This window comes from Tupaia chinensis, unplaced genomic scaffold, assembly GCF_000334495.1.
Source record: "Tupaia chinensis unplaced genomic scaffold, TupChi_1.0 Scaffold000354_1, whole genome shotgun sequence".
NCBI classification, from domain to species: domain Eukaryota; kingdom Metazoa; phylum Chordata; class Mammalia; order Scandentia; family Tupaiidae; genus Tupaia; species Tupaia belangeri.
In genome coordinates, this window is record NW_006159849.1 from 6,652,970 (window position 1) to 6,680,158 (window position 27,189).

At 40.4% G+C, this 27,189-nt stretch overlaps 1 pseudogene; it reads right to left on the reverse strand.

Moving 5' to 3' along the window:
- Positions 1 to 18,713: 18,713 nt before the first annotated feature.
- Positions 18,714 to 19,670, reverse strand: LOC102480568 (transmembrane protein 126A pseudogene; annotated as a pseudogene).
- Between the last annotated feature and the right edge of the window lie 7,519 nt (positions 19,671 to 27,189).

Consider the following 27,189-nt stretch of genomic DNA (forward strand, 5'->3'; position numbering starts at 1 on the left):
AACTGATCATCACAAAAGTATGAATATTGGGCATTTAGAGGGACTTACGTTAGTGAGGATTCAGAGAGCTTAAGCTTCATGAGCTTCATGATAAACTCACCTACTCTTTGCTTCTCCAGTCAGTGTCCCAGTCAAGTTCTCCCAATTCCTGCAAAGAGTAATTTAATTCCTTTCTTTTCATTTCTTTCTTTTTTGTAAGTTTATTACTTTATTTTTTCCATGAGAGCAGGAGAGACCAGAGAGAGATAGACAAACAGAGAAGTAAGCACCCTCAACGAGGGCTTCATGCTGTGATCAGCCCCCATTCTCAGCCCAGATCACGGGCATTTGTGTGAAGTTGGCATGTTCAGGGAAGTTTCAGGATGGGCACCTTTCCCATGTGGGTCCTGTTGTGTTACTGCTGCACCACTGCCTGGTCCCAGTTTAGGCCATATTTATAGGATGAATTTTGTAGACTTTGAAGACCAGTGCCAAATGTGGCAGCAACATTTTGCTAAATGACAATAAAACAAAACAAAACAATTCTTAAATTCCCTCTTCCTGATGTTTTCGCTATAGTTCCTAACTCTGCAATGCAGTTTTGCTGGCAGGGCTATCCCCAGCCAGAGTTGAAAAATGCTCTGTTGCTAATGGTGTAACTGGGTTATAGTCCTAAAACCTGCTGCTGTGGTTTCTCTTTGGAAGCAGCCTACTTCCCAGCCCCTGATTGGTGGAAAGCCTTCTTATTTATGGGCGATTGTTCTGTATGGACAAGATATCACAAGAAGCCAGTTTGGCAGCTGCTCATGGAAACTCTTACTGCATCTTTATTTTCATATCAGTAAGCATGCTGCAGGAGATGAAGAACAGACTGAGGACTATGGCATTATCCTGCACATAGTCAATCAAGACCAGGCTAATTAGATTTTCCAGGTGCTTGGATACTGTGGGGCTGCATATCCCATAAACACATAGATAAACCTTCCCATCCACAAAGACCAAAGAATTGCTGCAGGAGGCTGCAAAATAAGTCTTTAAAAGGCTTCAGTTCTCGGGTGTGTACTCTCTCTCTCTTTTGGGGAATTAAACTTCAATGCAATTGAAATGCTTGGACTTGTATATTATTAATGAATTTCACAGGGTATAGCAGTGTTCCCAAAAAAATGAAAATCTGAAAATACACATGCCTGAGATGAGATGAACTCAAATATATAAATACTAGCACATTAGGGAAAATATTCAAGAACAGTTTGCTGTGAGCGATAATGATTACTATTCATATCTGTGTTCATGCCATCCGTCAACTACATTTAATCTCCCTGACTTTATATGAGAGATTTAAGAATAAAATTATGTTCTTTGTTCATTAAAGTTATAGTCTCTTTTTGGTTATCAAGAGCCATTGGTCTAAGGGAGAGCACAGGGCTCATATACGGGCAGGCCCCTGCTCTATAATGGCCATAGCATAACCCCTACCTCCCAAAGGCTGATACCCATATCTATGAATGTAGAATTATGACTTCATGTCTTCTTTCTTTGCAAAGTTGGATTCTTGGGAACGTTACCGGAATTTCCTTGAAAGCTTTACATGGATAGTCCTTAGGGGTCTGTCATTAGTCCTCTCCTCTCCGCTTGAATTGAACAGTCATTTGTTGATCATTTCTCATGCTTTATCTCCAGTTCAGAACTTTCCTTTTCCTCTCTGAACTTTGAATCCATTCTAGGGACTATCTCCATTAGCACACACACTAGCATTGCAATTGTAGTAATTTTCAAACAGGAACTCATCCTGCCCTCACTCTCCTGCCCTGGGCCCTCCTCTCATATTCCATGTCTTTGTGAATGGCTCTGTTACACCACTAGTCTGGAAGCCATACTTGACTCCTCCTCATTTATCTCACTCTCTAGATTCAGTAACTAGGGTTGATTTTACCCCACAAATGCCTCTCACATCGCCTAATGCTCCTTCCCTACTGCAGGAACCTTCACCTAGACTTCCATCATCTTTTACCTCCATTACTGAACACTGTTTTGGTCTTCTTGCTTCTTGTCTCCTCACTTCTCATCACCAAGTGGTTTTTTAGGACTTACCAGTTATGTCACTGCCTTTGTCTAGAACCATTCATATCTTCCCACCATTTTTGGGATAAAGCCAAAGTTCGTTAGCATAGCAAACAAAGCTCTTTATCTTCTGCATCTTGCTTGCCTATTTGGCAAAATCATTTTACAGCAGAAAAGCCACTGGTCTCTTTGTTTTGGGGGAACTATATGTTCCCTATGCTTCTTTGCCTGAAGGTGTCATCCCCTCAGAGGCACTTCTTCTCACCCCAAACTGCACTGGCTTTGTTGCCTGTACTCTGTGCTCCCATAATTCACATGTCTTCCCAGTCCATGGTTCCTGTCACAGTCATGGGTACTGCCTATTCTTATTTGAGTTCTCTGTACTTAGACCAAGCCCCTGAACAGATATGCTCTTATCACAAAGAGATACTGTGTCTTGTTCATCTTTGTGTTGGCCACATCTTAACATGGTACTCCCTCATAGCAGGTACTCAAGAAAGAGCCCTTGAATAGATCAATTTTGTAGAAGAGAATCATGTAGAAGATGAATGATTGGACTAGGTGATGGAAACTTCTAGAAGTTGTGCATATAACATTTACTGGCTGGATTATACTGCATTGTTTAAGCTATCATGTTCTATACTCACAGGTCCAAGGTGGTTTTTTTTTGTTTTGTTTTGTTTTGTTTTTTTTTATCTGAGAGAGATTTTTGCTATAGGGTACATGCACTCACCAGAGAGACAGAAAGTGAGAAATCACACTCCAGGGGGGATGGTCATGCCACAATCTCTTCTCCTCCATTCTCTCAGAATTTTAGGCATGCACACACACAGGCCTGGTGTGAGTTTTAAGCCACCAGGTCTAGGACTTGAACTCCAGTCAACTACATGGGAGTCCAGCAACATAACCATGATGCCATCTGCTGGTCCTAGGTTCAAGTTTCTTATCCCTTAAACAATAGTGTTTGATGAGTACCTACTACGTGTCAAGAACTGCACACTGCACCAAGAATGTCTGAGTGTAAAATGGTCTACTGCATTCTCTGTACCCTCACAGATCTCACAGTCCAAGTTAGAGAAAGGTTAACAACTAATAACTATATGGGGGGGGGAAGGGGGAGCGCTAAAATGTTCATGGGAAAATGGAATTAAAGTGCAAGTTTATTTTGGTACAAAAAGTCTTAAAATTCATGTATAGTTTTTTCATAGTATGCATTTTTCATGAACTCTTGAAGATCCTTCAGATTTCAGTGAGGCAGTTGCTATTAATATAGTAGACCTAAGGCACTGGGTGGTGGCACAGTGGTAAATGCAATGTCTGAAGCCAGCAGGTGGCATGGAGATTAAGGCACTGAATTCCCACATGGCTGACCACAGTTGGAATACTGACCCGGTGGCTTGAAAATTATAATCATGTAGGGCATGTGAACATGCATGCCCAAAGTCTTGAGATTAAAAATGGAGGAGAAGGGATTGTGGCATGGCCATCCCCCTGGGGGGGGGGGAATTTCTCACTTTCTCTCTGTGTGTCTCTCTCTGGTGAACTCACATACATTATGGCAAAAAAACTTTAAAAAATACGCAATGCTCTGTGAGGCTGACCCACATGGAAAGGATCTAGGTTTGCATTCAAAGACCTCCCTGAGTACACAGGCATGTGCATCCCCAAGATCTGAGGCTGGATGAATCTTGGGTTGGATCATGATATCAAGGCCCTGTTGGAGAGATGCTGTCTCTGTCTCTCTCTCATTCATGAAAAAAATAAAGAATAAAAGTGTGTGTGTGTGTGTGTGTGTGTGTGTGTGTGTAATAGAGGTGATATAGGAAACCAAAAGAAGGAAGGAAGGAAAAAAGGTAGTGTTGATATTTGAATCTTTAAGCCTTTTGATACTTACCAGGATGATAAGGGGTTAGGGATAGGTTTGAGGAGTGTATTAGCACAGGGAGGAGCAACTGCCAGATTTAGAATATGCCTAAAGCCCAATGAGATGAAATCTTAAAGCGCAGTGTATTACATGCCAGTAAGTCTGGACCTTGACTTACAGGAAATGAGGAACATTAAATGGTTTTGAAAAAAATGTAATCCAGTTTCCATTATTGAGGAATCTTCTGGATGACTGTATGGAAGATTTCAGAAGAAGAAAAAGAGGTAAAAAAAAAATGAACAAGGAGACTATTGCATCATTCCAAGCTAGAGATGATGGAGGCAGTAAATCCCAGTGGTTACAATGTAGACTCCTGCATTCAAATCCTAGCTGTGTTGGTTGATGGCATGCTGGGGCAAGTCAATCAACTTCTCTGTGCCCCAATGTCCTTATTCAAAAATGAGTTTTATAACAATTACTGATGAGATTAGCTGTACAGGACTAAACAAGAATTTATACAAAGTGCTTAGACAAGCGTTCACCTAAAAGTATGTACTTTTTTTTTTCTCTGCCTGAACCAAGGCAGAGAACACAGAATAGAGGAGATAGGTCCAAGCAATATTTAACAAGTAAAATGGAAAGCATGTGGAGTGTTCTAGGATGGGGGGGGGTAAACAAGTTGAGTATGTAAAGAATGATCCCCAGCTTTCTGGCTGAACAACTGGGTGAGTGATGATACCTTCCACAGAAAGAAGAACAAGCATTTATTTTTGAAGGCTAGGGGCTGTAAATGGGTTTAATTTGGTAAATATTGAATCTGAGTTGCTCACAGCACATCCAGGGGGACCTATTCAATAGATTTTTGGGAATGCATCTGCAGCTCTGGGGAGGGATCCCCAGGTAGGAGATAGAGATTTGGGGTCCATCTGCTTCCAGGTGGGAATTGAGCCAAGAAAGTGTGTGGCCAGATGGCCTAAAGAGACAGTACATTCTGAGAAGGAGGCTGAGCAAGACAGAACAGGCGTGAGAAGAAAATCACAGCAGGATACGTAAAGAATGAATTAACAATGGCAGGTGCAGTACATGCCCAGCAACGTGCTCTGCTAGACCAGTGGCTCCGAACTTCACATTTTGTGAAAATGATTGTCTTAGCTTGTTTTGTTGAGTCCAGCCTCAAATCTTTTAGGCTGCAGATTCATATTTTTTTGCATAAATGGTTTGTATCCCAGAAGCAAAGGAAGTCTATGACATTGTAGCTGAAATATTTTAATCTTCCATTTCAGGAAGCAAGGCTATCGCTAACCCAGTGTTCTAAGAAATGCCTATTGTTAAAAGAAGAGCTAAAACACCTACAAAGATTAAATCTTCAACAGAACAATTACGCATGCGTTGAGGAAAGAACCATGTGATTTTTTGATTTGCCTTTTTGGTAGTTCAGGAATTGAAAAAAAAAAATCTACAGTGTGATTCCTTTGAACCAACACCTAGTCTACCATACATGAAGAAGTTACCTGTAAGTGATCCATGATGATAAAACAATCAGTGATCACACAGAATCTCATAATTAGAAATGATCTTACTTAGAACTGAATAAAAGGCAAAACTACTGTAGACATCCTTCCACTGAAATGTATCTGCTGAAAATTTTAGGATTCTAAGAAATTCCACATCAGAGCTGGAACTTGCTGAGACGTATGTAATTCTGACGTCATTTCCTCATCACGTATGTGTTGAATGCCTGCTTTTGTCAGGCACTGTGCAGAGTGCTGGACATGTGGCATTTCAGTCATGAAACCCTATCATTTCCTCATCACGTGTGTGTTGAATGCCTGCTTTTCTCAGGCACTGTGCAGAGTACTGGACATGTGGCATTTCAGTCATGAAACCCTGAGTGCTCATGAAGCTCACACTGATGCAAGGACAACTCAGAAACAAACAGAAAAACAAACAGGACTATGTTCCTTTGTAGTGAATACTGTGCTGGAAACAGAGACTAAGCCAGAGGATTACAGAGAGCCCACTTTAGTTAGGATGGTTGAAACAGAGCCTCGCAGGAGGTGGCGTTCTTATAAAGATCAGAAGGCACTAACCCTGGAAAGAAGGGGGCTTGGATATCAGAAAGTAGTAACACTGCTTGCAAAAGCCTGCTTGATAGTTCAAGGAAAAGACCTGGGTGGATGGAATTTAGGCAATGGAGGCAGGGATAGGAGAAAAGGGACTGGGGAAAAGGGCTTAAAGGAGGATCATGGTAAAGATTTGACAGTGTCTCTAAATGGGGAGAGTTTACATAGGAAGGTATATGGCTTAATGTTTTAAGAAGCTTATAACTTGTTTTCAGAGGAGAGTGTATTAGCGATGACGCAAGAATGGAGGGGGAGGGGACAATTAAGGACGCTGTTGCAGGAATCCACCTAAGAGATCATGGTGGCCAAGACTGGACTGGTGACAATGGTAATGCAGCTAAGACAAAGGTTTAAATAGATATTTTAGAGATGGAACTGATAGAATTTGCTGCAGGAATAGATGCGGAGAATGATGGAAAGGGAGGAATCAAGGAACAAAGAGTGACTCCCAGGACTCTGCTTTGATAGGTGGATGGTGATACCATTTAGAAAGATGCAAAGTGCCACTGGATACTGGTGGGAAACAGGTTGTTCCGTGTTTGCATCGCCCAGGAGACGTTGAGAAGGCTGTTGGTGGATTCAGAGGGAAAGCAAATCTAGGAATGAACATCCCTAACTTATGTGTGTGGAAAAAATGGAGTCCCTTGTGAAAAATTTATTTTGAAATATTTTCTTTATGTATCTCATTTGCAGAAGCAGTTTTGCTTTAATAACATTTAGCTTTAAGAACATTTCCTCTCAGTTTCAGAACCACATGAAACCTTTTGATTGTGTTGCCAGTACCTGTAAGGATGAGAGGAGTCAGCGCATTGGGAAAAATAAGACAGCAATTGTACAGGAATATGGACGATGATTCCCAACACATCATTCTACTAGCTTGTTCAGTGTGCACTAGAATGGGTACCAGGACACCCTCTTCTCTCTTTGGTCTTCATCCTGCCTTTCTTCTCTCATCATCACTTGGTTCTTGTCTATTTCTCTGTTATCTTAGAGGTCCAAAGTTAGATTTTCTAGGTGTTATGTATTACTGCAGACTTCTGGAATTATATTTCTGCACCACTGCTTCTTCTCCTTTAACACACACACAGCCCCCTGGAGACTTGGTTAAAATCCAGATTTTGATTCAGTAGGTCTGGGCTGGAGCCTGAGATGCCACTTTTCTAACAGTCTCCCAGATGATGCTGATGCTTTGGTCCAGAGAGACCACTTCTCTGAATAGCAGCCACCTCTCCAAGCATAATTTTCATGCCTTATGTTAACAAAGTGTTTGTAACTTAGTTCTTGGTGGGAGTGGGTGGGAAGATTCAGCTAGGAAAGAAGGAATGAGAAGAAGAAAGCAAATCCCATCCTGACCCCCATCCTTAAGCTCCTTTCTTTACATTTGATCCTCAAAAAGGCATTGGATTAAAAAAATAATCTGTAGAATCCAAAGTCACAAGAGATCACATACTTGCCTAATGTTACTTATTTTTTTTAAAATAATTTAAAAGGTTACTCAAGTGTTTCCCTGTGGGCCAGGGCTTAGGTGCAATGTCACAGCTGTTTGCGTCCTCCAATGCATCATAGGCCATAGCAGCATGACTGCCATCAAAAGGGGCAGATTCTTTCTTGTGATTCCCCATGTATGACAGATGGTTATGAATCTACACACAGCTAAGAGCACAAAAACCCCTTTGGAGTCCTAGAACACTTTATACCTTATGTTGGGAAGATATTTACTCCTGTTCTTGACTGGTTTAGGTGACAGATTCAATTGTTCTAAAGGAAAGCATCTTGGATTTCACTTGTGAACCAATGTTTAAGTTGAGAAGGCTGAGCCTTTATCTACCCAAGTCAGAGAGGCTCACATTCAAAAGCAGCACTAATAAACTAGAGTAGTTCTAGTCTATAAACAAGATTTTGAGAAAATAAATGTATTTTTTTGTTGTTGTTGTTAAAGGGGCACTTATGTTTATGTGCATGCGCACAAGCAGGGGAGAGAGAGAAAGAGAGAGCTAAAGTAATAAAGCAACCCTCCTGCCCAAGGGGTATGGCCACAGTGCTATCCCTTTTCCATTCTCCTTTTGGGATTTTGAGCATGCGTGTACACTTGCATACCTGGCATGTTCCTGAAGCTGCTGGGTCCAGGACTCAAACTTCATAATTGGCCATATGTGATCCAGCCACCTCAACCACCATGCCACTGGCTAGACCCCAAAATAAGTATATTTTAAATGAATATAATTAGGGCTATCTGCTACTTGGTGACAAAGAGTGGTGTTGTTTTCAGTAGTGGGTGCTAACTGGCTGACTGAATAAGGGAACAAACTTCACATGAATTTGGAGGCAGGCCGGTGTAATAGGAGGCACCTGGACTTTGGAAGCAGACAGACCTTGGCATGCTGGGATTCTGGGACCCTATGCTTTTGTATCCAGAGTGCAGAAACAGTGATGCCTCTCTTAGAGGTTGGAATGAATATTGGAGATAATGTATTGAAGCATCTGGCATACTAATTAGCATTGATAATTTGGTTGCTATTTTTATTATCATCATCTCAGCCTTCTTATTTGGTTCTTTTGGCTCTAATCCATCCCCTAAATTGCCCAATTGGGGTTTTATCCTACCCCCTCTTGTTGCCAGCTGGTCATTCATCTGTTGGTCTTTGTAGTTTCACATATCTCTGCCAATACAAGCCCTGCCCACCTTCCACCCACAGCCTGCAAGCCACCCCCATCTCTCAAACTTTGCTGCCATTCCTCCAAGTAAGCAGATGGCTGGACAATTCCTTCCTGCATAGAGCCCTTTTGCCTTCTTTGACTTCTCATCTTTCAAGCCTGGGTGACATTTGAGAGGCAATGGGTTGAGGCCCAACGTTTAAATCTTGAATGAAAACAAGGAAAAAAACGACCTCATTCTCCATCCTATTTATCAAAGGTGTTGTTAGGGCCTCTGGTTACCTTAAATATTTTCATATTTTGTGTCTGCATAGAGTCTAATGGCTTGGTTATTTCTCAGATCCTTCCTCATTAAACCATGTTTCAGAGTACAGAGTTACAGAAGATACTATTGCTTCTGGGAAATATGAGAATTCCCTCATTTGCGTTGGGGAAGTACAAATCTGTGAGTCACACCATTTGTTAATCTGAGACACACCAATAGTAAATTGGTTTGGTGCACCTCGCTTGCTCATAATAAAGTGGATGTGAAGCTTTAAAAACCAAAGAAATTCATGTATTGTATTAAAAAACTAAAAAGCTTAGTCAAATAAGAGATTCCTTACATTGAATCATTGAACTTATGAATGAAGCTAAAGAGAAGTGATACAGAAAAGGGGTCACTAGATAGCAGTATATATAAACAAGGACCCTTCTTTCTTCTCTGAGCATCCCTGGGACCCCACAAAAGTGATTTCATATGTGTTATCTCCTTGTAGAGAAGAATTTAAAACTCATCCAGTGAAGTATTAAAAAAAAAGAAAGAAAGAAAAGAAAAGAAAGAAAGAAAAGGAATGGGAACCATTTCATTACCAGAGAAATTAAGGGACTGTAAGCATTGTGAATATTTAACAAAGACTTCAAGCCCTCTACAGCCAGTGGTCTCCTGAACACTAGGGGTCAGATATTTACTTGTAGGAAAAAGATTGTAAACCTCTTCCATAGGGGAGGCAGGGAGATCTGGCTAGCCTAGGAAGAATGACTCTAAGAGACTATGATCAAAAGCTCTTCACAAGTTTACCCAGTTCACCTTATAGGGATATTCAGAGTCAACTGAGTGCTACTTGAAGGGATTGCTGTGTGGCCATCTCCGCCCAGGGAAGGGGTGGTTTCTCTTTTTTTCTCTCTCTCTCTCTCTGTCTCTGGTGAGTACAGGCACCCTACAGTAAAACTCTCTCTGGAAAAGAAAAATTCAGAACTAAAGAAAACAATTTGCCAAATTTAAAGAACTCACAGGAAAATGTATGAAAATAGACTTGCACCAACACACATCATATGATGTTTCCAAAAAGACTAGAAACATATACAAGATCTTTAAAACATTCAGAGAGGAGAAAAAAATAGGTCATCCACTAAGAAGCAGAAATCAAAATAGGTTTAAAAATTATTCCACCCTAAAATTTTATACTTCACCAAACTATGATTTACATATGAGGGTGAATGAAGATGCTTTCTGGAATGCACAATCTCAAGATCTCTCCCATGCATGCCCAGTAGAGAAGAGGAAGTACCCCAAGAATAAAGGAAGATGTGAAATACAGAAAATAGAAAATACAACACAGCAAGCAGAGGAAAGCACCTCCAAGGAGTGTGGCAAGGGGACAGCTTGGATCAACACTCTGTGTCAGATGTAGAGGACAACTAGTCTAGATATAACAGTGTGGCCTGGCAGGAGAACTGTCCTCATGATCTTGCTGCCATTGTCCTTTTTTTAAAACTAAAGACAGCTTGTTCGAGTAAAAGTAGCCTAAATTCTTACCTGTCTTTGATCTGTGTCCCCCTACTTTACTGCTTGGGTCAGCAGGGATACCTAGCTCACCCCAAAGATGTAGTCTGCATGGCTGTATTTTTTAAATTTTGGTAAAATAAACAAAGTTTATTACATCATCTCTTTTTATGCACATACTTCACATTGTAATGCAATTGCCAGGACTTGCTCAACTGAACACATTTTCTGAGTGGAGGAGTGCTGTGAATTAGAAATAAATATAAAAATAAACACACAAAGACATGCAAGTATAGAAAAGTGAGGATTGGGTGAGCCCAACTTCTCTGATGGAGATAGCCAGGATCCCAAACCAGTCCCAGGTTTATTCTTTAAAAGAGCAGAAAATGGGGAAGGGGAAGTGGAATGAAAAGCCAGTTGTTTTCAGATGTTAATCAACTGAAGATGCAAAGACAACTGGCAACATGTAGTTTCTCTGATCTTTTGAAGCCTATTCTGATAAACACATGTGGCTTCCTTTAATCTGATACTGCTTTAGTATCCATAATAGGTAACTAGCATAGTCACATGTAAATTGCTTTCATTGCCCTACAAATGACAGCTCATGGAACCATGTTTCTGCGTGTGTCTAAAGGTCACTGTGTTTGTTCAGATTGGCTGCTCTCCACATACCTCTCATCCCCCCCCTTTTATCTCTAAAACTCTTTTCATCTTACAAAATAGAAACCCTGTACCCATTAAATAACAACTTCTCAGTCCCTCCTTGTCCCAATTTCTGGCAACCACCATTCTGTTTTCTGTCTTTATTAATCTGACTGCTTTTGGTACTTTATATAGTTGAAATCATACAGTATTTGCCTTTTTGTGACCGTATTATTTCACCTAAGCATGATGTCTTCAAGGTTTGTCTATGTTGTAACATGTATCAGAATTTCTTTCCTTCTAAGATCTGAATAGTATTCATGTGTGCATATATGCACATTCTTTCTCCATCCATTCGTTAATGGACACATACATTGCTTCTACATCTACCCAATTGTGAATAATGATGCAATGAAATGTGTGCATACAAATATCTCTTCAAGACTCAACCTTCAGGGAACCAGCAGTTAGCGTAATGGCTATGTCGCTGGACTCCCACGTAGTCGACCATGGTTCACATCCCGGACCTGGTGGCTTAAAACTCACGCCAGGCGCGTGTGCGTGCGTGCCCAGGATCCTGAGAGGAGAATGGAGGAGAAGGGATTGTAGAGTGACCATCCCCTCTGGGGGGTGATTTCCGCTTTCTGTCTCTCTGTCTCTCTCTGTCTGTCTGGCGAGTGCACGCACCCTATAGTGAGTACAGCCCCCATATAGTAAAAACCTTCCCAAAAAAAAAAAAAAAAAAAAAGAAGACTCAACCTTCAGTTCTTTTGAATATATACCCAGAAATGAAATTACTAGATCACATGATAATTCTCTCGCATTAGGGTTCTAGTTTCTTCATCTCCTTGTCAACACTTGTTGTTTTCTCTCTTTTCCCCTTCTTTCTTTGTTTCTTTTTCTTTTTTGTTTTTCTTTTCTTTTATTTTTTGGTGGCCCTCCTAACAAGTGTGAAGTGTTATCTCACTGTTATTTACCCCAGTGAGAGTTGGGGGAATGCATGGCAAAATTGTAATACATCAATTGGAGAATACTTCTTTCTGATAACAATTCTCTTAGATATTTAGCATATAGGTCAATCTGCACTAATACTAGATGCCCTGATTATGGCAATTCATACTGAGTTTGTACAAAATGTCCATTTGTCAAATGGAATTATGCAAATCCTAGATCTTACTTAACACTAGACTCTACTGATTCCAAGGATCCAGGTAAGCAGCAGGCACAAATTCGTTTCCTGGAGGGTCCCAAAGCCAGTACCTCCAAAATATGTCCCTTTCTCCTATATTAGGACACATTTTGTGTCAGATCAACAAATAAGTGATTTTAGTTTCTTGTGTTTTTGTTTGTTTGTTTGTTTGTTTTTGTTTTGTTTTTAATTTCTAGAGGGCAGGGCCAGCAGGTGGTATGGTGGTTAAGGTATCTTGATCCCATATGGCTGGTTGAGTGGTTTGAGTCCCAGACCTGGTGGCTTGAAAAACAAACCAGGCACTTGTGTGTGCATCCTCAAATCCTGAGAGGAGAACGGAGAAGAGATTACAGTGTGGCCAGTGGAGAAGAAAGGATTATGGATGGCATGGCCATCCCCTCTGGAGGGTGATTTCTCATTTTCCCTCTGTCTATTTGTCTGTCTGTCTGTCTTCGGTGCCTTAGAGCAAAAATTAAAAAAAAAAAAAAAGTTTCCAGAGGACACAAACACTCACCAAAGAGAGAGAGAGAAAGAGAGAGAGAGAGAGTTAGAGAGAGAAAGCACCCACCTTTGGGGCATAGTCTTGCCATATAGTTGTATAATAACTCTAATGACCTTTTATATTTTGGGAGTATCAGTTGTAATATCCCCTTTTTTGTTCTTTCTAATTTTATTTAGGACTTCTCTTTTTTTCTTAATTGGTCTAGCAAAAGTTTTGTCAACTTTGTTCTTTTCAAAAATACAAATTTCATTTTGTTGATCTTTTGTATTTTTTTAGTCTCAATTTTATTTCTGCTGTGATCATTATTATTTTTTTCCTTTTACTAATCATGCATTTGCCTTTTTCATTTGTTTTCTAGTTTATTGAGGTGCATCATTATTACATTTTTATTTAAAATCTTTTTTTCTATTTTGGTGTACACATTTATTACTATACATTTGTTCCTTAGTTTGCTTATATTGTACCCCATAGGTTTTAGTGTGTTGTATTTCCATTTTAATTGTTTCAAGAAATTTAAAAATTTTCTGCTTAATTGCTTTTTTTATCCATTGGTTTCAGAAACATGTATGTAGATTGTATCTATGTATACACATTCTATATATATGTGTGTGTATTTTGAAAGTTTCTCTTGTTGATCTTCAGTTTTATTTGATTGTGGTCAGAAAAGACATATTATTTTCTTTTAGTTTTAGATACTTCTAGTTTTGAGATTTATTTTGTGGCCTACTATATGACCTATCGAGAATGTTCTATGTACTGATGAGAAAAATTTGCATTCTGTAGCTGTTGTCTGAAATGTTCTGTAAGTATTTATTAAGCTCATTTATTCTATAGTGAAGTTTAAGTCCAATGTTTCTTTATTGTTTTCTAACTAGATGATCTTTCCAATGCTGAGGGTGATGAAGTCCTCAACTATTGGGGACTATTTATACCTAATAACATTTGCTTTATATATCTGAGTATCCTGGTGGTGGGTACATGCATATTTATAACTATTATATCCTCTTGTTGAATTAATTTCTTTGTCATTATTTAATAATCTTCTTTGTCTATTTTTGTTTAAAATTTTGGACTTAAAGTTTATTTTACCTGATATATTGGGTCATCAGAAGTCATGACACATTTTTGCATATAAATACATAGAAAAATACATCATGACTTTATTGGTGACCCAATAAATATAGCTACTCCTGCTCACTTTTGGATTCACTTTGCATGGAATATTTTCTTCCATCTCCTCGTTTTCATTCCATGTGTATTTTTACAGATAAAGTGAGTTTCTTGCAGGCAAAATATCATTAATTTGTTCTTTTATCCATTCAGCCAGTCTATATCTTATAATTGGGGAATTTAATTCATTTATATTCAAGGTTATTATTGATAGGTGAGGGCTTACACTTTGTTATTTGTTTTCTGATTGTTCTGTATTTCCTTTGGTTTTATTCTTCTCTTATTTATCTATTTATTTATTTATTTTGTGGCTGATGGTTTTCTGTAGTTATATGGGTTGATTTGTTTATCTTTCTTATTTATGTGCCCACCCTATGAGTGAGTTTTCTATTCGTATTTTCATTTCTTCTATTTCCAGAGGTAAGACTCTCTTAAGCATTTCTTATAAAGCCAGTCTAGCGGAGTTAAATTTTCTCCATATTTACATTTCTGGAAAATAATTTATCTCTGCTCCTTTTTGGAAGAACAGGTTTGTTGGGTATAGTATTGACCGGCAATTATTTTTTCAAAGAATTATTTATTTAATTTATTTATAATAATTGTTATTTTTAAAATTTGCTACAGGGCATGCATACTCACCAGAGAGACAGAGAGAGAAAGAGAGAGAGAAAGTGAGAAAGCTAGCCACCAGGTCAGGGACTCAAACCACAGCCAGTCATGTGGGAACTCAACGTCTTAACTACTACACCACCTGCTGGCAAGTTTTTCTTTTAGCACTTTAAATATATCATTTCAGTCTCTTCTGAATTATAAGGTTTCTGCTGAGGAATCTGTTGTTAGACTGCTGGGGATTACTTATATGTGTTTAATACTTTTTTCTTGCTGTCTTAGAGTTCTGTCTTGGTCATTTGACAGTTTGACTATAATGTGCCTCAGAGAAGATCTTAGGGTTCAATGTTTGGGGACATTTGATCTTCCTGAATCTGGATGCCTATTATCTCTCCCAAGTCTTAGGAAGTTTTCAGCTATTATCTCATTAAACAGTTTTTTATTTTTTTTAACTTTTTGTCATAGGGTTTGTGAGCTCATTGGAGAGAGGCAGAGGCAGTGAGAAGGAAAGTGAGAAATCACCCCCTCGGGGAAGTGCCCATGCTACAGTCCCTTCTCCTGGGAACTTGGGCATGTGTGCACATGTGCTGGGCATGATTTTCAAGCCTCCAGGTCCAGGACTCGAACTGTGTTTGGCTATGTGAAAGTCCAGCACCTTAGCCACTATGACACTTGTGGCTCTTAAATAGTTTTTGTATGCATTTTACCATCTCTTCTCCTTCTAAAATTCCCATAATGGGCATAGTCGATGTTTATTCACTTAATGGGGTCCCATAGGTGCCATAAGATTTCTCTTTTGTTTGACTGGGTTACTTAAAAAGATTTGTCCTGAAGTTCAGAAATTCCTTCTTCTGCTTGATCTAGTCTGTTGTTGAGGCTCTTAATATTTTTTATACATTATATTTATTAAATTCTTCAGCTCTAAGAGTCCAGTTTGATTCTTATTTACATCTCTTTTTCATTCATATCATGAATTGTTTTCTTGATTTCACTGATTTACCTGTCTGCGTTCTCTTATATCTTGCTGAATTTCCTTAAGATTATTATTATTATTATTTGGAGAGGTTTTTTGCTATAGGGCGTGTGCACTCGCCGGAAAGACAGAGAGACAGAAAGTGAGAAAACATCCCCCATGGGGGATGGCCACACCGCAATCCCTTCTCCTCCATTCTCCTCTCAGGATCTTGGGCATGCACGCACACACGCCCGGCATGAGTTTTAAGCCACCAGGTCCGAGACTCGAACTGCAGTTGACTACATGGGAGTCCAGCGACATAGCCATTACGCCAACTGCTGGTCCCAAGATTATTATTTTGAATACTATTTTAGGCATTTCATTTTCTTTAGGTTCTGTTATTAAAGAATTATTGTAGGACCAGCAGATGGCTAATGGTTATGTTGCTGGACTCCCACCTAGTCGACCATGGTTTGAGTCCTGGACCCAGAGGCTTAAAACTCACACCAGGCACATGTGCATGTATGTGTGCATGTCCAAAATCCTGAAAGGAGAATCGAGGAGAAGAGATTGTGGTTTGGCCATCTCCCCTGGTGGGGTGATTTCTCACTTTCTGTATCTGTCTCTCTAGCGAGTGCTCGTTCCCTATAGCAAAAAATCTCTTAAGAAAGTTATTGTGCCCCTTGGAGGAGTTATATTTTCTTACTTTTTCATGTTTTTCTTGTCCCTGTGTTGATATCTTTGTATCTGGTGGAACACTTGCCTCTTCCAAGTTCATGAAGTAACTTTCATAGAAAAATATATTTTTATGGAGATGTGCTGTATTGTTTTAGTTAGGTAGAATGTATTGGCTTTGGTTCCAGATAGATTCAGTCTTCATTTAATTCCTTCAGCTGTGATCAGTATCAGTGGTATTTGCATGTTCTTCAGTGGCTTAGATTGTAAGTAATTGTGGAGGTGGTAGTGTGGGTTTGCTGGGGATGAAGACACCTAGGGGGCGAAGTCGTTGTGTACAATGCACAGAGGCCCTGTTGATGAAGAAGTTGAGGATACTATAATTGATATTGGTAAATGCCCTGTGGATAGAATCAGGCCCAAAGTTGGGCATGCATGCTGTTCAGGGGTCCCACCAAATGAGGGATAGAATCTCTAGTAGTGGCAGCAGCAACAGTGAGCATTGGGGAGAGAGCAGTGTCTTTAGGTTTTGGATGGAGTATACACAGTACACAGGGCCCTATTGGTTAAGAAAACGGGGTTTCTGGTGATAGGGTAAATTTCTTCATAACCCGAGAAGCCTTGGTTTTGTCTTTCATTGGCCTTTCTAGTGCATTTTGACTGATTTAGTCAGGTTCATTTGGACTATTTAGGATACTCTTGCTTATTCAATACAAACTGGTTATGGACTTTGGTCACAGCTACAAAATACCTTCATAGCAACACCTAGAATAGCGTTCCATTGAATAAGGGGCCACAGCCTAGCCAAGTAGACACATAAAATGTACCATGCCTGTACCACAAAGATAAATGTTGTAAATATCATGCTGAACATCAATAATAAGTTGCAAAACCTTTCTGTAAAGGTTTAAGATGGGCCAAACAAGTTAAAGTAAAATTTATGGATACATGACTATATTGAACACTTAGAGGAATAATAAACGGTTACTTTATATTACTGATTGCCACTGAGGAGAAACGAGAATGAAACTAGGCATGGATATACTGTGTTTGTAACACTCTATTTTTTCTAAAAAAGGCACGAGAGGGACCAGCAAGTGGTGTGGTAGTTAAGGTGCTGAATTCCTACATGACTGATCATGGTTTGAGTCTCAGGCTCATGGCTTGAAAGTCATGGGAGGTACGTGCAAATGTGTGCCCAAAATCCTGGGAGAAGAATGGAGGAAAAAGGATTGTGGCATGGCCACCCCCTTGGAGGGTAAATTCTCACTTCCCCTCCCTGTCTCTCTCTGGCTCTCTGCAGAGCACATGTGCCCTATGGCAAAAACTTAAATTTTGGGGGGGAAAGAAAAGCACGAATCCAAAGCAAAGTATGTTTGCAATTTTTTCATAATTATAATTTTGTTAAAAAAAATCATGATCATTGCCACCCTTTGCAAAAGCTTGAAAAGACGGTGTTTGCGCTGGGCAGTCAACTTTGAATCAGAACCACACTAGATAGGACTAGACAGTAGAAGCTGCTGCTTCCTCTTTTTTTTAAAGTGCTAAACACCCGTTGGTGGCAGCTTTGGGTTTGCTTTCATGGACCAGTGTTTCAGGGAATGAAGCTCACCTCCTGGGAGCTGAGCCTGGAAAATCACTGCATTCATCACACTCAGGCCTGTGCCCGGTGGAGAGCACAGAGCAGGGTATGAGTCATTCTTACTGGAGCCTTGACCTTGGCTGACCTCCACAGTGTCAAACTCTGAAGCCAAACAGTACTCCTGACTCAAGGAGCTTGAGATAAAGAGGCGGGTGGCTGGTCACATGGCACGTGGCCGCTGATGGAATCATTCTTGTCAGACCTCTCGGGGGCTTTCCCTAGGGCCTGCATTTGTGTTCATACACCAAGAGACACAATGCTGACGGTTCTTCCTGAATATTTCATGACTTCTGATATAAGATGTGGTTACAGATGTGGTACGGAGTCTGAGATCAAAATCTGCAGCACGCCTGCAAAAGATACCAACTGACATTTCATATGGGCAGGTCAACATAAATCTTTTCATAAAAGTTAAATTATTTTTAAACACCCCCCCCATACACACACAAAATCTCTGAGGAAACAAACACTCACCAGAGAGAGAGAAAGCAACCCCCAGTGGGGTGTGGTCTTGTCACAATCATTTTTCCTCCATTTCTTCATCCTCTCAGGATTTGGGGCCCACACACACATGCACCCAGCATGTTTTTCAAGCCACTTAGATCGGGTTTTGAACCACAGTGAGCTATGTGGGATCCAGTTCCCAGTGTATAGTGCTGAACCCAATGCTGCAGGGCCAGCCCCTATACTCTATTTTTGTGATTAAAAAGAGCACATAGTCATTGTAGACATTTGGAATATATTAAAACCTAGAAGAAAGCAAAAATCTCTGAAGATGTCCACTATTCGGAGTTACTAGGGGCTTCATTATCTTCTAGTCCTTTTTTCCTGCCATATGTATTTGTTCTATATTTAATTTATTCTTTCTTTAACTTTACCATTTTATTTATGTACACATTTGCTTAAAATCATTGAAGGTTCAGGTAAATGAAAGGCTTTTCTAAGTAGTTAATATTGTCTAGACCCTCAGTATGATGCAAATGCAATCTGGAGCAAAATGGGAAAGAACATCTTTCTAAAGATTGGCTTAGAAATTCTTATCCAGTAAGTTAGGATGTTTCCCTTTTCTGGCAGCAAGGTTGGTTCATACCTTGCTGCTAGGCCACCATTCACAGGCATAGCCAAGAAAATAGGGTAGAGACCACCAAAAACAAGACCAACCAATCCATTCCACGTTATGGTATAGGTTTTATAATTCAGATCACCTGTACTGAGGAGAAAATTTATAAAACCTTTATAAGATGCATGTGCTAGGACCAGCAGTTAATGTAATGGCTATGTTGCTGGACTCCCACGTAGTCGACCATGGTTCGAGTCCCAGACCCAGTGGCTTAAACTCACGCCGGGCGTGTGTGCGTGTGTGCCCAAGATCCCAAGAGGAGAATGGAGGAGAATGGATTGTGGCATGGCCATCCCCCGGGGGATGTTTTCTGTCTCTCTCTGCCTTTCTGGCAAGCGCACATGTCCTATAGCAAAAACCTCCCCCCAAAAAAAGATGCATATGTTGTAAAAAGTGGGATCAGTGCTCTTGGCAAGCCAGCAGCTGTAGGAGCTCTTGTCACATTCAAGACGCATGGGCAAAGGCTGTTGGGTAGTAGGCCACAGAAAGCAGCAGTCCATGCTTATGCTGATCTATGTTCCCGTACATTCCTTTCGACTTCTGGAAGTTGGCTAGTTTTTCTGGCTGTATTGAGAATTGTTAAGGTTTCCTGGATAGTTTCACGTGGGTCATAGTTTTTTGTCTAGAGTCTTATGCTCTTCTCCCTGTAGCCAGTGCCTCAGCCAGATCTTCCACAGTCATGCCGTGGCTACCTGTACCCTGCACCTGAGTGCAGTCATCTTTGGCTGACCCCGTGTTTTCTTTAGTAAGTGGGTTATCAAGAACCTACCAAGTGTCAAGCTTTTATTCTAGGTGCTAGAGATGAATAAATGTACAAAACAGTGAAGGTCCCCGCCCTGTACGCTAATGAGGAGGGGTAGGCCGACCATTGAAAAAGTATAGCCATAAATACAAGATGTAAACGTAGATGATAAGTGGTATTATGGGGGGAAAGCTAACAACATTGAGGGCTTATGTGATGTTCTAAGCCTCAACTGTATTAATACATTGAATTAAATTGGTATGTGTGTGTTAGTAAAAAAGGCATTACTGTAATTTTTTCTTTCTTTTCCTTTTTAAAATTGTCTGTAGGGTATATGTGTTCACCGGAGAGAAATAGAGAGAGAGGGAGAGAGAAAGCACCCCATGGAGGAATGGCCACACCGTAATTCCTTTTCTTCCATTCTCCTCTTGGGATTTTGGCCATGCATGTACACATGCCCAGTGTGTTTTTCAAGTTGCCACCTCTGGGGTCTCAAACCATACAGTCAGCCACATGGAATCCAAATGCCTTAACCACCATGCCACCTGGTTGGCCCTCTCTCTGTCTCTCTTTAATTTTCCAGAGGACACATGTATTTGCCAGAGAGCAAAGGAAAGGGTGAAAGTACCCCCTAATGGGGCATGGTCATGTGGCAGCCTCTGTTCCGAAAGGAAAGGGTGAAAGTACCCCCTGATGGGGCATGGTCATGTGGCAGCCTCTGTTCCTCCATGTTCCCATCCTCTCAGGATTTGGGGATGGTGTGTATACTTGCCCAGTATGTTCCTCAAGCTGCCCAGGTTTGGGATCTGAACCACATGGTTGTCCATGTGAGATCTGGCTCCCTGAAACACCAGGCCATGGGGCTAGACCCATGTAAAATTTTCAACACAAGCTCTCTTTGAGGAGATGATATAGGAGCCAAAGTGAAGAGAAGAAGACAATCGTGGAAGACCATAGGTAAGATCTTTCCTAGAACATGGAACAGCAAGTTTAAATGTTCTGATCATAAAATAGTTCACCATGTTCGTGAAACATAAAGAATAGGACCAATATGGCTGAAACTGTGGACAGTAAGGAATAGCGTGGTCTACAATGAAACCAAAGATGTATGTTCTGTGGCCAGATCAGGAAGGGTCTTGAAAAGCACAGTCAAAAGTGCAGTTTTTATCCTATGATGGTGGCAAGCCTTTGGACAATTTGAAGCAGTAGTGTGGCAAGATCAGCTGTCCCCTGCTTTAAGGGTGTTACTAGACAGTGTATGGCAAATGAACTTTAGCAAGAGCTAAACAAGGAGACTAATAAAAAGGTGCCTTTGGCCATCTAATGAAGAGGTTGATGGTCCCTTGGACCAGGGTTGTGGCAGAATAGTTAAACAGAAGTAGAGAGTTGGGGCTTTGTTTATGTGGTGCTGTTTTTGTAGTTCTTTATGCTGTGTTCGTTTCATTTTATAAATTGAAAGTTGTTTAAAAATTCTTCTAAAGCAGAATTGTGCAACGCATAAATCACAGTTCAGGATGGCCACCTTGGAGCTGAAGTGGAGAACAAAGTGGAAAAGCCTAAGAATGGTACATGAGAAGATGAAGGTTGACTTCAGGATTGTCTGTCAGTTTAGAAGCCTCCGGTGAGCTCTTTAGAGCAGCAGAAACAGGTCATTTTTTGCAGCTATTTCTTTATCCCCACATACCAAGCTTAACTTTCACACTCTCATTTTGATATGAGTAAGAGGCTGAGGTTTTGTTGCAGATGCTACTCATGGAGCAAGGAGACCATGCAATGGCACATCTCTGGGACCTGGCATGCCAACATCCTACAGGCAGAATTGGAAGCGTGGGGGCCTTCTTTGCTAAAACTCTGCCTACTTTCAAGTTTATGCAAAGTTGAAGGCAGCTGCAATGGTGCTTTTGCCACAGCGTTAGGGCCCAGGTACTGAGTGCTACCCAGCACCCACTTGTCCACCCATCTCCTCACCTGAAAGCCTGACTCCTACGATAGAGGGTGATGATGCCAGATATTGTCCTGCTCCCTTGCAGCCAGATCTCCTGTCTCAGAGTGGGGTTTTGACCCTTAGATTTGCTCCCTAACTACAGGGTGACTGCCTCGGTTTTCTTACACTCAGGATTTTGCTGATTAAATCCTTGTGCTGCAGTTTAATGTGGTCTCCTGTTCTCTATATTCCTTGTAAAATGGAAGTTGTAGGCCTTATCACATATAATCTCTACAATTGCTCATTTAGGCAGGGCCATTTTACAGAGTAATCATAAAAGCCACAGCAGGATTATAGACAAGAGGGCATGGAGCTACTGCACGGAGAAGCTAGTCCTGTCTCAGAGTGGGGTTTTGACCCTTAGATTTGCTCCCTGACTACAGGGTGACTGCCTCGGTTTTCTTATACTCAGGATTTCACTGATTAAATCCTTGTGCTGCAGTTTAATGTGGTCTCCTGTTCTCTATATTCCTTGTAAAATGGAAGTTGTAGGCCTTATCACATATAATCTCTACAATTGCTCATTTAGGCAGGGCCATTTTACAGAGTAATCATAAAAGTCACAGCAGGATTATAGACAAGAGGTCATGGAGCTATTGCACGGAGAAGCCAGGGTTTGAGTCCAGGCAGTAGCTTCTGGTCACTATGATGAACACAAAGATGTGGATTAGAAAGATATACATGCAGGGCCAGCAGGTGGCATAGTAGTTAAGGTGTTGGACTCTCACATGGCCAACAATGGTTTGAGTTCTGTACTCAGCAGCTTGAAAAAAAAAAAATCATTCTGGGCACATTTGCATGAGTACCAGAATCTCAGGAGAAGAAGGAATTATGGAGGGTGATTTCTCACTTTCCCTCTCACTCTCTCTCTGGCAAGTGTATGTTCCCAGTGACAAAAACCTTGAGAGGGAGAGAGAGAGAGAGAGAGATGCAACTTCCCTTGGAAAAAATTCTCCAGTAGCAAATGATTGGTTGGATTTTATACCTAGAAATCGAGTATCTCAATCGGCAATCACTGAGCATCTCCAGGGTGTGAGCATCTATAGGGTGTGCTGCATCAAGCTGTGGGATGCAAAGATAGACAAGACGATGTGCAAGATGATGGCAGAGGCCATGTTGGGAGCTTCCTGGGCACCTGCCCTGAAACCAGATGCTGTGGGTACAATGCTGATCACCACAGTCCAAGTGAATTTCTTCACGGAGCTCAGCCTTGCGAGAGATCAGCAACGGTGTACTACGTGATAGAATGTGAATCATTTAGAGCAGCATAGTCTGATCAGTTGTCTCTAGCCACATGTGGCTCTTTAAATGTAACTAAGATTTAAACTAAAAATATTCAGTGCCGGGACCAGCAGTCAGTGTAATGGCTATGTCGCTGGACTCCCACGTAGTCGACTGCGGGTCATGTCCCAGGCCCAGCGGCTTAAACTCACGCCGGGCGCATGTGTGTGCATGCCCAAGATCCTGGGGCAGGGCCATTTTACAGAGTAATCATAAAAGCCACAGCAGGATTATAGACAAGAGGGCATGGAGCTACTGCACGGAGAAGCTAGGGTTTGAGTCCAGGCAGTAGCTTCTGGTCACTATGATGCACACAAAGACGTGGATTAGAAAGATATACACGCAGGGCCAGCAGGTGGCATAATGGTTAAGGTGTTGGACTCTCACATGGCCAACAATGGTTTGAGTTCTGTACTCAGCGCCGATCATAGGGCAATGTAATGTCATTGCACCAGGTTCTGCTGGACGGTACTCATTGAGAGTGTTCGAAAACACAAAGGAGAGATCCTCCTCATCTAGACATGGAGGCGAGGAAGGGGTTAGGAAAGGGATCCTGGACAAAGTAATCATTAAACTGACATGTGAGGAAAGAGTTGTTTCCATGTTCACTGTATTCCTGCAAGATGTTTTCTCTCTATTTAATAAACAAGGAAATAGACTCTAAGGAGTTAAGAAATGCCTGAACTCACAAGAAAGGTGTGAGTGAGAATATTTGATCCCAAATCTGTCTGTCTGCAGTACTTTGCTTGAAACACTAATACTGTGACTTAAAGAACCATGGGTAAAAGAGACCGCTGTCAGAAGAAACAGATGGCAACTTCACAAATACTGTTTGAACATTGTGCAGTATTTCAAAGCACTCTGTTAAGCATTGTTGTAATATAGACGGTTTACAAAAACCAGGGTCTTTCGCCTCATGGAGTCTGTCATTTCACTGAGAGATAAAGATATGTACCTGTGAAGTGCTGGCAGAGCAAGAGAGTAGATCGTAAGTGCTATAGAAATTCCAAGAAGTGATCGTAACTTTCTGTGAATACTCCTTGGTAGGAGGAGATAAGGGGGTAGGGCAGCTTGAAAGGTGTGTAGGATATGAATAGCAGGGACATTCCAGGCAGGAAGAAGGCTTAGGGTAGGGGCATGCAAGGTCATTCGAGAATACTCCATTCTGCAAGCACAGACTTTCAACTCAAATTCTTCTTGAACATATTTATGGGTATGTCTATAAACAAATTGGTTCAGGGACAGAGTAAAGGCATCATTGATTTGTCCTCATGAATCCCAATGCCAGAGAATTCGTTTTCAGAATTTTAAATTGAGATCTCAGTGCCAGAGAGTGCAGAATTCGTTTTTGGAATTTTAAATCGATACAGTATTATGCTCTTAACTCTATGAGAAAATAATCCAATGAGCATGAAAGCCTCCACTGATGTGTGAATGATGTAAATATGACATATCAATACAAGAGGGTCTTCAAAAACTTCACGGACAGTGCATGAATTTCCCAAACGTTAACATTATCTTATAATAGAGTTCAAATAAAACTACTTTGTAGTAATAGATTATAACAACAATCAGTTGGCTGGTGGGTTAATTTCCTGTTAGTATTAAAAAATATCACTGTAATAAATAATTCTGTATACTTGTTTTTAAAGTTATGCATTTTTATTTTTAGAGCATATGCCCCAAAATGGGATGGCTAGGATGTAGATATTAATAATTGTACATTTGCTGTTCATTGTTCTCCACAGAGATTATACCAATATTCATCTACTGTATCTGTTTTCCCAAAGCCTTATCAACATTGGATGTTGAATTATTACTTTACTTTTGGTAATTAAAGACATTTGTTTCCAGGAAGAATCTCGGTTCTTTTAGCTTAGAACCTTGCTTAGTCTCTCTGCCTCAGTTGCTCCATCTGTGAATTCCAACAGTAAGATTACTCATCAGGTTTGAGGACTGAATAAGATGGTGCAGGCGAAGCCCCTGGTTGTATTAGTAGTCTATGGTGCATAGGCAGCTGATGTCTACTCCTGCCCCTTGAACAAGTATGCAAAAGCACCTCAGAGCTTCTTCACTTGCATTTTTTCCTTTATTGCTGCTGAGGTTAGGCATTTTTTTAGATAATTATCTATCACTGGAATACCTAGGGCATGTATGTTTGTATGTATGTATCGCCATAGCACGTGCTCACCAGAGAGAGAGAGAGGGAAAGTGAGAAATCATTCCCCAGAGAGGATGGCCATGCCATAGTCCCTTCTCCTCCATTCTCCTCTTGGAATTTTGGGCATACATGCATATGTGCCTGGCGTGAGTTTCAAGCTGCTGAGTTCAGGACTCAGACCATGGTCAGCCATGTGGGAGTCCAGGACCTTAACTACTATGCCACTTGCTGACACTAGTGGGACATATTTTAAAGACCCTCTTCTCCATCTCCTCTGTTCCACAGGATACTCAATCCTGAACTAGACTCCATCACCCTCTATTCATCACCTGGTCTAAGATCATTGCCTTGGCAACCAGACTGGAGGTACAGTGCTATCAGGACACAGCAGAGCATCTTCCTTACAAACATAGAGCTCCAGAATCACAGACTTTAAGAGTGCAAAGGAAGCCCCAATTTTCCAGTGAGCACTTGACAGTTTCCCATCAGTAAAAGTGGTCTCTCTTGAAAATGTGTTGAATAGCAACTGCTGAGTAAATGCTACGAAGAATTTAAGGTGAGGCTAGAAGTTGGCCTCTTTCTCCCTGGCACACAGGCAACATAGTCAGCGCTCTTACTCACGACAGTTTATTCTCAGATAACTGTATTATCACTTAGCCAAGTTTTGAAACATCTTTGAGAAACTTTTAATTGGGTTCTTAGTGTCATAATTAAACAGAGTGGGCATCAATCTTCTGTTGGTAGAGCTCAGTAATTGATTTAATTGGACCTCTCCCATGTAGTATATGACCATAAAACATTCAGTCTACCTTCTTCTAGATAATAGATGGTGTCTAACATGGATAAATCAGGAAACAGAAACGAGCATATTTTGTAAAATTATGAAAGTAAAACGTATTACAAAAAGAAGAAACTCACAAAAACTGAGAAGCAGAATGGGGAGAGTATGTAGGAAATGGTAAAATTTGTCAATTTTCTTCTCTTTCAGAACAGAATATCAAAGATACTTTTAAAAATGATAGCTCAATTAAGGGAAATAAAATTACATTATTTAGTATTTAAATGGGAACAACTAGAAGAATAAAATACTAGAAATTTTCTTTAAGAATTATTTTATTTAGCTTTATTTATCCATTTATTTATTTATTTTAATTTGACCAGCTGGGGGTGGAGTGAGAGAGAGAGAAAGAGAGAGAGAGAGAAAGTAAGAAAGGAAGCTGTCAGGTCCAGGACCTGAACCGCCATCAGTCATGTGGGAGTCCAGCACCTTTAACCACCATGCCACCTGCCAGCCCGTAAAATACTACAAACTTCTGAAAGTGCTTCTCTCTGGAAATTAGAACTAGAGGTTAGAGGATATGTGGGAAGAAAATCTTATTTTTAAATGTTATTTTGAATCTTTAAAATATATGCATGTTATCTTTTTATTTTTAAATAATACTGCATTATTAAGATCATTTACATGCCATTCAATTCACCCATTTAAAGTATGAATTCAGTGAGTTTCAATATTTTCAAAGCTGTGCATTTATAATTGTTCTCAGCTTTAGACTGTTTTTCTCATCTATACTCCACACCCCAATTCTGTATATTTGAGTAGTCACTTCTTAAACTCAGAGACCATAGGGGTTTAAGAGGGCATAACCTGGTCCTTTGCTGCACATTGATGACTGAAAACTTTTCTCCTTCACACAGAAAAAGTCAGAGAGAAGTCATAAGCAGTACAAAGATGCTAGACAACTCTCCAAATCTTTTTAACTTACATTGTCACAGCATAGCTTTGCCTTTTGGTTTACAGTATTTGAAAATCCCCATAGTACTGCCAACTCCCATTATTTTTCCTAAAAAGGCATTTGTGCAAGGAAAAGAAGAAAACACATTCCACTTGTTTGCCCCATCCCTTTTCTCTCTTGCTTATATTTCTTTTTTAAAATTTATTTTTAAATTACTTTATTTTACATTCATTCACCGAACATCATCACAGCATACAAAATGCAGTTTCCCATCCAGAATACACTGTATAGTGGCTTAGTCATACATGTTATCATCAACAAATAATTCTCCATTTCT